General features: G+C 49.3%; 1 long non-coding RNA gene across 1 annotated transcript; it reads left to right on the top strand.

Annotated features, from left to right (window-relative positions):
• Positions 1-302: 302 nt before the first annotated feature.
• Positions 303-10,726, top strand: LOC115893217. Its single transcript, XR_004053194.1, has 3 exons — positions 303-1,062; positions 2,732-2,840; positions 9,885-10,726. It is a non-coding gene; the product is annotated as an uncharacterized LOC115893217 (long non-coding RNA).
• The last annotated feature ends 723 nt before the right edge of the window (positions 10,727-11,449 follow it).

The raw sequence follows: 11,449 nt of genomic DNA, 5'->3' as shown, positions 1-11,449 counted from the left end.
TGCTTTCACTCTTAGGGTCTCGGCATGTACTTGCCATCATTAGTAGGGCTTCTGCTTGGTGGAGCCCTGGTAAAGAGACACCCTTGGCCAGGCACGGTGGTTCACACCTGTAATTCCAGCACTTTGGGAGGCCAAGGTGCGTGGATCACGAGGTCAGGAGATCGAGACCAGCTTGGCTAACACAGTGAAACCCTGTCTCTACTAAAAATACAAAAAATTAGCCAGGCATGGTGGCATGTGCCTGTAATTCCAGCTACTCAGGAGGCTGAGGCAGGAGAATCGCTTGAACCTGGGAGGCAGAGGTTGTAGTGAGCCAAGATTGGGCCACTGCACTCCAGCCTGGACGACAGAGCAAGACTCCATCTCAAAAAAAAAAAAAAAAAAAAGAAGAAGAAGAAGAAGAAAAAAAAGAGACACCCTCTACTTGGTGGGGGCCAGCTAGCCACAGGAAGAGCCTCCCTGAGCCTTACGGCTGTGTCAGGAAGACGAAGATCAACAGGCCCCATCTCTGGGCCAATGAAGCCCGCCACTGTCTGTGGACACACAAGCCCATCTGTGGAGGACTTGGGCCATGTTTCAAGCAAATAATGTTTATTAGGTCCCAGGTCAGCCCATAAAAGCTCTTGGAATCCAAAATGTGCTTGAAGCTCAGGATCATTAGCTCTGGTTTTCTAATACTTTGCTCGTTCATTCATTCAATTCCTCATTTAGTCAGCAAATGTTTACCAGGTGCCTACCAGATGTAGAGGTATACAAATTAGGTTTAGGGTGCAAGTATATGACCTGGGCTAGAATGACAGTGGCTCTAACAAGACAGAGGCTGACTCCTTGCTTGTCAAAGCCACAGCTGCTGCATTGCTCAGGCCCCTCTACCTGTTGCTCTGCATTTCTGGAGTGAGCTCCTGTTTGTACGATCCTCACACCTCACACCTATACTGCTCAAGCTCCTGCATCAGCAGGAGGACGTGAAAGAGGAAAGGCACAGCCAGGTGCTGTGCACAGCCTGCTCATTCGGACTCCATTGGCTGGAACTTGATCACGTGGTCACACCCTGCTGCAAAGGTACTGGGAATTGTGGTCTTTATTTTGGGTGAACATAGGCCAAGCTAAAAATCAAGAGATCTCTTACTGGGACAGAGAAGGAGAGAATCAATGTTGGGAGACCACTAGTAGGCTCTGAAAAAATTGGTGAATAAAACAGATGTGTTCCTGTGCCATGGATCTCACAGTCCTGATGGGGAGATGGGGCAGTATGAAATAACAAGTGACCCCAAGAGTGAGTGCTTCCCTCTGTGATGAGGGGTGCCGGGAAAGGTGCAGGGCACTCAGAGAGCAGTGTCAGGTCAGGCTTCTCCAAGGAGGGGGCATTAGCCTGCAGGACGACAGGCTGGAGGAAGGGGTGTATGCTGGGGAGGCAGAGGGAACGGCATGTGCTGGGATCCTGTGGCAGGCAGGAAGGCAGATGGCCCTTAGGAGGACTAGGGAGGGGCTGCTGTGGCCAGGGTTCATGGGCAACGAGAGGGGATGAGAGGCAGCGCCAGGGCAGGCAGGGCCTGTAGCCCAGTGGGGCATCTGGAGACCCCACCCCACCATCAGGACACTGGGAAACCTCCCTGTTGGAGGGTGGGGATTGGCTGGAGGGGCAACACAGCTGCACGTGTAATTTTAGATCACTCCACTCTATTGCCTGTCTTCTCTGGAAACAGGGATCCCCGGAGCTCAGTAAAGGTTACAGGGGTAAAGCAGGGGAAGTGGTCCCACCTGCACTGGAGGCAGAAGCATGGACAGAGAGCTTTGCTGGCTCCACCACACACTAGACATCTTGAGCCTAATTAGAATCCCAGAATGCTGGCGTGGAGAAGACAAAGCATCCAGTCCTGCTCCTTGTGTACAGATGAAGAGGCTGGGCCTAGAGAGGGAGAGGGGCCCACCTGGGTCCCCCAGCAGGGTGGTGGTGGTGCTGGAAACAAGACGACTCTTTCTGAGTCCCTTGGTGGTGGTAGTGGTGGGTGGCAGGACCTGGGCTGGGGTCACTGGGTCAAACTAGTGTCACCTGGCCCCTGGGAGCTACCTATCTGAAGCATCTCCGGAAACTTAAATTTGCTAATTAATTTGTAATTCCAGCCCTAAGCCATAAAATCAAACCACACACTGAGCTGTCCACAGTTGCTTGACAGCTGGCCTGTCTGATCCTGGCTGTCTGCTCACAAATTGGTATTAGTGGTACCAAGAGCAGATTAACATGGTGACCAGGCACCCAGAAACTTGATGCCACCCGCTGGGCTCACTAAAGCTGTCAGCCTCCCCAGCTGCTAAGCTGCCCAGGCACCCATGTCTCCCCAGGCTTGGGTTGCAGAGCAGTCCTGGGCCCAGCAAGGGATAGGACCTTTCTCAGCCATCAAGTGATGCCATTGGTCAAACATAAGTTACAGGAGAGAGAAGCAGGGAGGCATTGCCACGAAAGCAGTACTCAAATTTCAGAGTTTGCACAGGGCTTGAGAATCAGTGGGGCCATGGGCATTCATCATCCTAGCCAAAGCCCACATTGCAGAGCCAAAGAACTGAGCCCAGAGAGGAAAGAGCTGTGGTGGTGTCACACAGCACAGGATTATAGCTCTGGCTCCCTCTCTGACGACCTAATGCTCTACCTGTTCCTCTAAGTGAGAGTGCCGCTTTCCCATCATCTCTGCCAACCTGCATATTTCTTTTACGTATTTGTTCATCTCATCAGCTCCTGCCTCCTGAGCACCTACTACTGTGCCAGACACTGTACAAGGCCCTAGGATACAGGAAGCAGTCATTGTGAGAAGAACTGGAAACATGAAGAGTCATTCGTTGAGGTTAGTATGATATATGTTAGTGAACAAAGGAAGGGAGGGTGGGAAGACATCTCAGACAGGATGAACCACGACATGGGCTGCATTAGATAGGGTTGGAAAACGTCACGGTACAGTGGTGTAAGCAGGGCATTTTCCCTCCTGTAAAATTCCAGGGACAGTATGGCCATTCTGACCTACAAAACCTTGGACACCCATGCTCCTTCTATCCACTACATCTCTGGTCCTCATGGGTCAAGATGGTAACTAGAGCTCCAGCCATCAGGTCTGCACTCCAGGCAGCAGGATGGAAAGATGAAGAAGTGGGGAAATATATGCTCACAGAAACACTTGTACAAGAATACTTAGTGTCAAGAACTATAAAGGGTCTGAAATTTTACTCAACTTGAAAGGTAATGAGTTAGGCTCTTGAGAGGCTGGCAGAAGATGCCAGAACCATGAGTCAGAGACAAAGGATGTTATTCCTCACAGCACAGCAAGCAGCATGTGTATCAGCATATTTGCATCAGTTCCTTTTGCCCCAAGTCCCACAGGACAATGTGAGTGGGCCCAGATGGATCCTGCACTTATAGTGAATTGCATTTCAGGAGAGGAACCCTGAGTTTAGGGAACCCGGATCTTTTATAATGGGAAGCAAGCATGCTTGCCCTTTGCTCCAGAGGGAGACGCTTGATCTTCCAAAGCTCTTTGCAATACAAACATCCATGAAAAGATAGGTCAGTCAGTGCCTTACTCACAAGATGTGCAGAAATGTGAGAGACTCATGGGGAATTGTCTCCCAATATACAGCAGCTTTATTCATAATAGTTCCAAACTGGAAACAGCCCAGACATTCAACAGAAGAGATATGTTTATGCAATGGACCATATTTGTGCAATAGCCATCCTAATGGGTGTGAAATGGTATCTCGTTGTGTTTTTGATTTGCAGTTCCCTAAAGATGAGTGATGGGCGTCTTTTCACGCACTTGCTGTCCATTTGTATATCTTATTTGGTTAAATGCCTAAGTCCTTTGCCCCATTTCTTAATCAGGTTGTGTTGTTGTTTTTGTTGTTGTTGTTGATGTTGTTGTTGTTATTGTTGTTAATTATAGAAGGTTTTAACCAGGGTGGTAACTTAGATTTATGTGTTTGGAAGATCCCTGTGGTGCCCTATTTGGAGTGTGAATTGAAGGCAAGATTGAAAGTAGCATGATCAGGGAGGAAGCCGCTGCATTGATCCAAAGATGACTGATCAGTCTTCACCAAAACAGAACCGCAGGAATGGAAAGGAAGGGATTGGGGAGAAGCATTAAGGAGCAAGAATGGGCAGGCTTGATGAACGCATGGCAGTGGTGGGGAGAGAGGGGAAAAGTCAGGGTTGTCCAGGTAGTTGACTGATGACTAAGTACATCGCCACAGAGAGGGCATCCTATAGGAAAAATTTGCAGACTCTCCTCTGGTAACCCCTGCCCCCATGAAATCCTACAGAAGCAACTGTATGGGACTAGCATCATCAACTTTTCCTGTTTGTTAAAATATCTCACCTAGCTCTGAGCACTCCCTGTTCGCCTTCCCCTCCCTCCCGCTCCTCCATCACGTCTGGGTACCTGATGCCCCTTATCTCTTGGCCCCAGTGCACGTGGGTTATCCAGGTCTTCAGTTCCAGGCTCTGTGTCTGTCCTCACAGATTGACAATCTTGAGAAATGTCTCTGGCTTTTGGACCCTGGCTCCCTGGACTGCTTTTGACTTTGCCTGCTGCCCGGGTTTGGGGTCCACTTGCATAGTGGGTATCCATTGGGGTGGGCGTCCAGCTGACGGGAGTGTGTCCCGTATGTGACCTGCCCCTGGCCATTGCCAATTAGCCCAGGGTGGGGCCGCTTGAACCAGGCTGAGCCAAGCAGAAACCTTTACAATTCCCCATGCACAGACTGTCCCCAGACCAAGAGAACCCAGAGACTCCAGTGTCCAGCTGGAACTGGAGCCAGCACCCCCAGTCCCAGCCCTGGTCACCTCTGCCTTGTCTCCATCCCTCCCACTTTGCTCCACACACCCGCCTCCCCAGCCTCCTTACGCTGCAGCTTCAAGGTCATTTCCTGGAAGTCTCTCTCACCTCCCTCAGATCTCTGCTCAGGTGTCACCTCTTTCAAGGGGCCAACCCCTGTCAACCTGCTGGCTTCTCCTGGTGGTCCTCTCGCTGGTGTCCCACAAGGCCAGAATCTCCTGTTTTGTTCCCTGTGGTCTAGAAGAGTGCAGGTGTGCAGTGGGTCCTGTTACATTTTTGGAATTCAGGGAGAATGAGTAAGGATGGTGCAGTAGTAGTGAGGCTCACAGAACTCCGCCTGCAGGGGCCATTTTTCCCCAGCGAAGGGAGCTGCCCAGTGAAATAACATAGTCCTGGGGCTCACAACTTAATGGTGAAGGGCTTGGTCCGGGCCAGGTGACGGTCTTCACCTCTCTGCCTCGGTTTCTTCAGCTGAACGATAGGAATAATCACCTGCCTCTTAGTGCGATTTTGAGGATTAAATGCAGGAATGCAAGTAGGCTTTGGACTTCAGTCAAGGCTCAGTAGCATAGTAATGGGTCAGGAGCACGCAAGCTCCAATTCGAAGTATTTAGGGGATCGTACTGTTCTCCCAGTACCTGATTTATGTAATAACAGAACTCCTGCTATCACCAGCTAGGCACGGTGGCCCAGAGAGGGGCGGTGCGCCGTCAGACGGTGCACAGCCTCTGGGCTACAGGGCCAGAGGCGACCCCAGGCTTGCAGCCGATCCGCCAGCCCGGGCAGCGGGTCGGGACCGGCGCCGGCGACCCAGCCGAGGGCGGCCGAGGGCGCGGCCAGGCCCGCGGGGCGGCTTTGTGCGTCGCCTGATTTCCATTTCCCCAGAGAAACACGCGGCGGGGGCCGCGACCTCGCTGCCTAGCAAATGCCTCGGCTCCCCGCCCCGCGTGGGGCCCGCGAATGAGATGATTTACTCCTGTTTTGCATATTAATTGACCTAAATGCCACACGTTCTGGGAACAATTAAGAGGCCCTTTGGCGCCCGGGGCCACGGGCTGGCGGCGGCGAAGTGGCGGGCGCCCCCTCGGGGCCGCGGGCCGGGCCGGGGCAGGGGGCTCCGGGAACGCGCGGCCCCCACCTCCGCCGGCCGCGGGCACAAAGAGGCCTTTGTGCGGGCGCCGGGCAGGGCGTTTCCGCGCAGACAAAGCCCCCTCGCCCTGCCCTCCCACCCTGCCTCCAGGCGCCCGAAGCCTCGCAGAGGACAGGCCTTCATGCCCTTCCCTCCCCAGCCCCGCGACGTGGGGTGCCGCTTTGACCTTCGCTCTTCCCAGGAGGCCGAGTGGCTCACTGGCTCACAGGTGGGATCCGCCTCCCATCCCGTCATGGCCGTGCCCTTGCCCTTGGCGGTGCTGCAGCCAGGGCAGCGGGAGGCGCGGGGACACCGTGCCTTGATCCAGGCTTCCCCGCCGACCTGAGCCAGAACCACGGAGCTGGGGATGCCCGCGCAGCCCTGCGCTGTCACACTGTGTCTAGGCGCACTGTAGAAGGGGGCCGACAGGAAGAGGCGCTGCGCCAGAACTGTTCTTCCAAAGCATACCTGCTTCGTGCCTTCCCTGGATTTCCACCTTAGGAAACTGGCACCACCTCCCACCCCCTGCTGGGGCTGGAAACCGCGCCACGACGCTTGACTCTTTTCCCTGTTGCGTATGGCTCTCACTCTACTCCTTCCCGCATTTCCGCAAGTCCTGTGGGTTCTAGAATGCCCCATGTCCTCTCTCCAGTTGCACTGCCTCTGCGCCTGTCACCAGCACAAGCGCTCCAACTCTCCCCGGTGGCTACTCCAGCCCTGTGGTTTCCCATGGGGTGCTACTGGCAGCCTTTCAGGGGGTGAATCAGATCCAGCTGCCTCATCGTCCCACCCCCACCCCAGCCCTTCAAAGGTTTCCCTTTGCACTCAGAAATCTACTCCTCTTTCCGTGGGCCCGGGGACCCCGTGGGAGTCAGCATTCCTGCTGTCCCTCCGCCTCTAGGAGTGTATTCCAGACTTCCTTTAGGAGAGCATATTTAAGAGGAAACCTGAAAGATGAGGAGGGAACTGGCCAGCTAAGGAGTCAGGGGAACAGTATCTCAGGCAGGGGTCTGAGGCCAAAAAAAAAGCCCTTAACTGGTTCTAGGATGGCCCAAGGCCTGCATGGTTTGGAGTACAAGGGAGCACAGAGTGAGAGCAAAGGATCAGGTGGGCAGGGGCCCAGCCTCTGGGGTAAGGGGTGGGCAGGGGCCGGGCCTCTCGGGTATGGGGTGGGCAGGGGCCGGGCTCCTTGGGTAGGGTGCTTGGGTTTTAAGCAGGAGGGTGAGTGGATCTGGTCTACATGTTCATGAGCATTTACCTGTCTGTGTGAGCATCTTGGGGTGCTTCCTTACCTCCTCCTCCAACAGCTAAGCTCCCCTGCCCACCCCAACACACACACACACACACGTACACACACACACACACACACACACACATCATCTGTCCTCAACCCCTGTGGGCTGTGGATTCAAGTCCCAAATTCCCTCCAGCCAGGCCTCTCCCTCCGGTTCCCTCTGCCACGACTTCCCGCCTGGGTGACCACAACAGCGCAGGAACTGCCCCTCCCTGCCACAGCTACAGCCTCATCCCGTCACCCCCTACCCCAGGGCTCTGGGCCCACCAGCCACTGCTCCCCATTACCTGCCTGTTCACTGGGTCCTATTGGCTCCTCAGGACTCCAAGACCACATGCCCCATCCTCAGGCCTTTAAAGGGCAGTGGCTCAGCTGCTTGGTTCATGAAGGAATGAGGGTCTAGTGCTGCCAGATTAGTATACATTTTCAGGGGAAGCCCGAAATCCAGATTTTGATGTGAAATATCCCTTGTAAAATATCAGACCAAAATGAAAACTATTTTAACACTGCTATAGTACCAGACAAATGACATGTAGTGAGAGTCTGGATGTTTGCCTCTCCCCTGCCGCCCCACCCTGCAAATCTCATGTTGAAAATTGATCCCCAATGAAAGGTGTTTGGGACATGGGGGGCAGATCTCTTATGAATAGATTAATGCCCTCCCTCTCAGGAGACTGGGGGATGGCAGACAGGCGGGCGGTGTGAGTTCTCATTCTATTAGCTTCTGTGAGAGCTGGTTGTTCAAAAGAGACCAGCACCTCCCTCCCCCATCTCTCTAGCCTCCTTTCTCCCCATGTGATATCTGCACACATGGCTCCCCTTCACCTTCTGCCATGAGTCGAAGCAGCCTGAGGCCTTCCCTAGATACAGATGCCCAGTCTTCCAGCCAGCAGAATTGTGAGCCAAAGAAACCCTTTTTTCTTGTAAATTACCCAGCTTCTGGTATTCTTTTTTTTTTTTTTTTTTCGAGACGGAGTGTTGCACTGTCACCAGGTTGGAGTGCAGTGGCACGATCTCAGCTCACTGCAACCTCCACCTCCCGGGTTGAAGAGATTCTTCTGCCTCAGCCTCCCAAGTAGCTGGGACTACAGGTGCGTGCCACCATGCCCAGCTAATTTTTTTTTTGAAACGAAGTTTAGCTCTATTGCCCAGGTTGGAGTGCAGTGGCACAATCTTGGCTCACTGCAACCTCCGCCTCCCAGGGCCTTCAAGCAATTCTCCTGCCTCAGCCTACTGAGTAGCTGGGACCACAGGCGCGTGCCACCACGCAAAGCTAATTTTTTGTATTTTTAGTAGAGACGGGGTTTCACCATGTTAGCCAGGCTAGTCTCGATCTCCTGACCTCATGATCTGCCCACCTTGGCCTCCCAAAGTGCTGGGATTACAGGCATGAGCCACCACGCTCGGCCGCTGGTATTATTTTATAGCAGTACAAATGGACTAAGACATGTAGCAAATCTAGACCAGTGCCTGCAATTGGCAGCCGCTGCTACAGCATCTAGTACAGGACAGGACCTGATAGTCAATCAGTCCATTATTCAGCCAGCAGTCCATGAGCTGGGCCTGCTTACCATCACCAGGCCCTGAGCTGAAGTAAAGGCTCAATAGATGATCATTCCCATACCCCCTGCTTTCTTCTGGTTCTTTAAGGGTTTCATTTAAACCTTTGATTCATGTAGAATTTATTTTGGTATAACATGTGAAGTGAGGATCTAAATTAATTTCTTTTACAGATGGGTAGCCAATTGTTCCAATACCAAATATGGATAAATCCTGTTTTAAGTGCCAACTTGATCATATGGTAACTTCCTATATATATTGGGAGACTTCTAGTAATTTCTGAATTATATGGTTATTCATGTACTTGTGCCATAGTTTTAATTGTTTTTGCTTTATAATAGATTTAAAATACAAGTAAATAATGGATGGGGTTATCTCTGCTTTTTACATTTCTGTTTTCAAACTTTTCCTGGATGCATGTATATTTTTCCATATCAACTTTAAAATCAGCTGGTATAGTTCCACAAGAAATTCTGTTAGTATTTTCACTGAGATTGTGTTGATGTGTAGCTTAATTTAGGAGAATTGGCATCTTTATAATGTTGAGATTTTTTAACCCAAGAATGTGGTGTAAGTTCACATTTGTATCCTTTGGCAGCATTTAAATGGTTTTGCACATATTTTAAAAAGTTTATTTCTAGGTTGCTTTTGCAAATGGGGTCTTATTCCGTTATATTTTAGTTCTGGCTGTTGTCTGTGTATTTGAAGGCCATTGATAACAGAACACTAATTTTGAATCCAGTTACCTTACACAATTATTTTGTCATTTTCAATAAGTTTTTCTTTCAGTTTATTCTTGTGGGTTTTCCATGTAAATGGTCAAATAATCTTCAAACAGGGATAAGTTACCTCCTCCTCTCCAATCGGATACCTCTTTCCTGGAGCATTGGCTAATCCTCCAGAGTAGTGGTGATAGTGATGACAGTCTGGAAAGTATCTGGCCCCTGGCTTATTCTAAATATAAAATAGATGGCTGGGCTAAAATAGATAAATGCTAATTTATGGAATTATCCATTTTGTCTAACTTATTAAAAGCATTTTTTTCAGAATAAGTATTAAATGTTATGAAAATTTTTTTTAGAAACAAAAGATAAGCAGACAATTCTAGAAGCTTTTGGAGACTGAAAAAGTCACACCATGAGGATCGAGAATCAGAATGGCATCGGACTGCTTAACATCAACCCAGAACACCACATGCCAATAGAGAACTGCCTTCAGAATTCTGAGGGGAGATGATTTCCAACTAAGATTTATACCTCCAGCCAAACTGTCAATCAATTATCCAAAAACTGAACTCCCATATGCAGCCTCCAAGGAAGCTATTGGCGTGTATATTACAACAAAATAAGGGAGTAAAGCAAGAAAGAAGATGACTTAGGATCTAAGAAACAAGGCACCAACACAGGACAGAGGGAAAGGGAATTCCCAGGGTAACGTTGAAGAGAAATTTCACAACTTCTACTACAATGGCCAGGAGAGCAACTGATCCAGGTAGAAGCAGGAGGGTTCCAAGAAAAAAAAACTGAACTGATAGGTTGCCAGATGTGTTTGACTATATTACGAGAAATTTTAGAGTTTTACTGTCACGGTTTGTGGGAAGAATTAGTAATCTTACATCAAAAACTAATTAAATTAAAAAACTGAGGTAATTACTAACTCCAGGGAAAACAAAAAGCTGTACAAGACTGCAACTGTAACCATAATATAGTCCCTTGCTTAGCTGTGAATAATCTATATGTAGATATGATACGGTAAAAACTGAGTGTTGATTTAGCAACTGTGATAGGACTATCTTGGAAGGAAAAGTGTGTGTTTGTGGATGGTGACTGGTGGAGAACCAGCAATTTTCCACAGGAGGAAGCCAATACATAATATCCAAAAAAAAAAAAAAAAAATACATCTAGAGAATGATATTTAGAAATATGAAAGGAAATGTCAGAAGGAACAGCTAAAAGACTTAAAGTAGCTTCCTCTGAGGCGAGGCAAGACTGCTGCTTTTCGTTATCAGCCTTGCGGCACCATTTGGCTTTTAAAATTTTGAACATACAATTTTTTAAAAATTAGAAATTTAATTTAAAAATTTTCTTACATGTATTACCTAAAAGTCACCTTTTGTACCAGCCTCGTTCTCAGCAAAATGAGCTGACCAAAATTTAAACAGACCAAGGTGCCAGTCCCAGCTCTACAGATTGCTAGCTGTGTGGCCTCAGGCCAGTTGCTCAATCTATTTGAGCCTCCATTCTTTAACCTAGAAAGTAAAGATAACATTAGCACCTACATCATAAGGTTACTGAAAGGATTAAATAAGACCATGTCTAGACCTGGCACATAAAAGCATCCAATAAAGGGTATCTGTTGAGATGGTGGTTGTTTTAATTTCACTTTCTTCAATTGCTAAGTGACTAACTGTGGGCAATTTCCCCAAGCCTCCCCAATTTTAAAATTGGTAGAAAATATTCTGAGCCTCTGAAGAGATAAATGAAATAATGAGTGTAGAATACCTGGCACCTAATCTTTCTAAAACTCAAATATCTCATTTGCAAAATGGGAAAATCCTTTTAGGGTTTTCAGAGCATTAAGTGAGATGACATAGTGAAAGACATAGCCCAGTACCAAGGACACATTTATTTACTCAAAAAAGCAGCT

This window comes from Rhinopithecus roxellana, chromosome 14, assembly GCF_007565055.1.
Source record: "Rhinopithecus roxellana isolate Shanxi Qingling chromosome 14, ASM756505v1, whole genome shotgun sequence".
NCBI lineage: Eukaryota > Metazoa > Chordata > Mammalia > Primates > Cercopithecidae > Rhinopithecus > Rhinopithecus roxellana.
The sequence above is the reverse complement of the archived record's forward strand: the minus strand, read 5'-3'. Positions and strand labels throughout refer to the sequence as shown.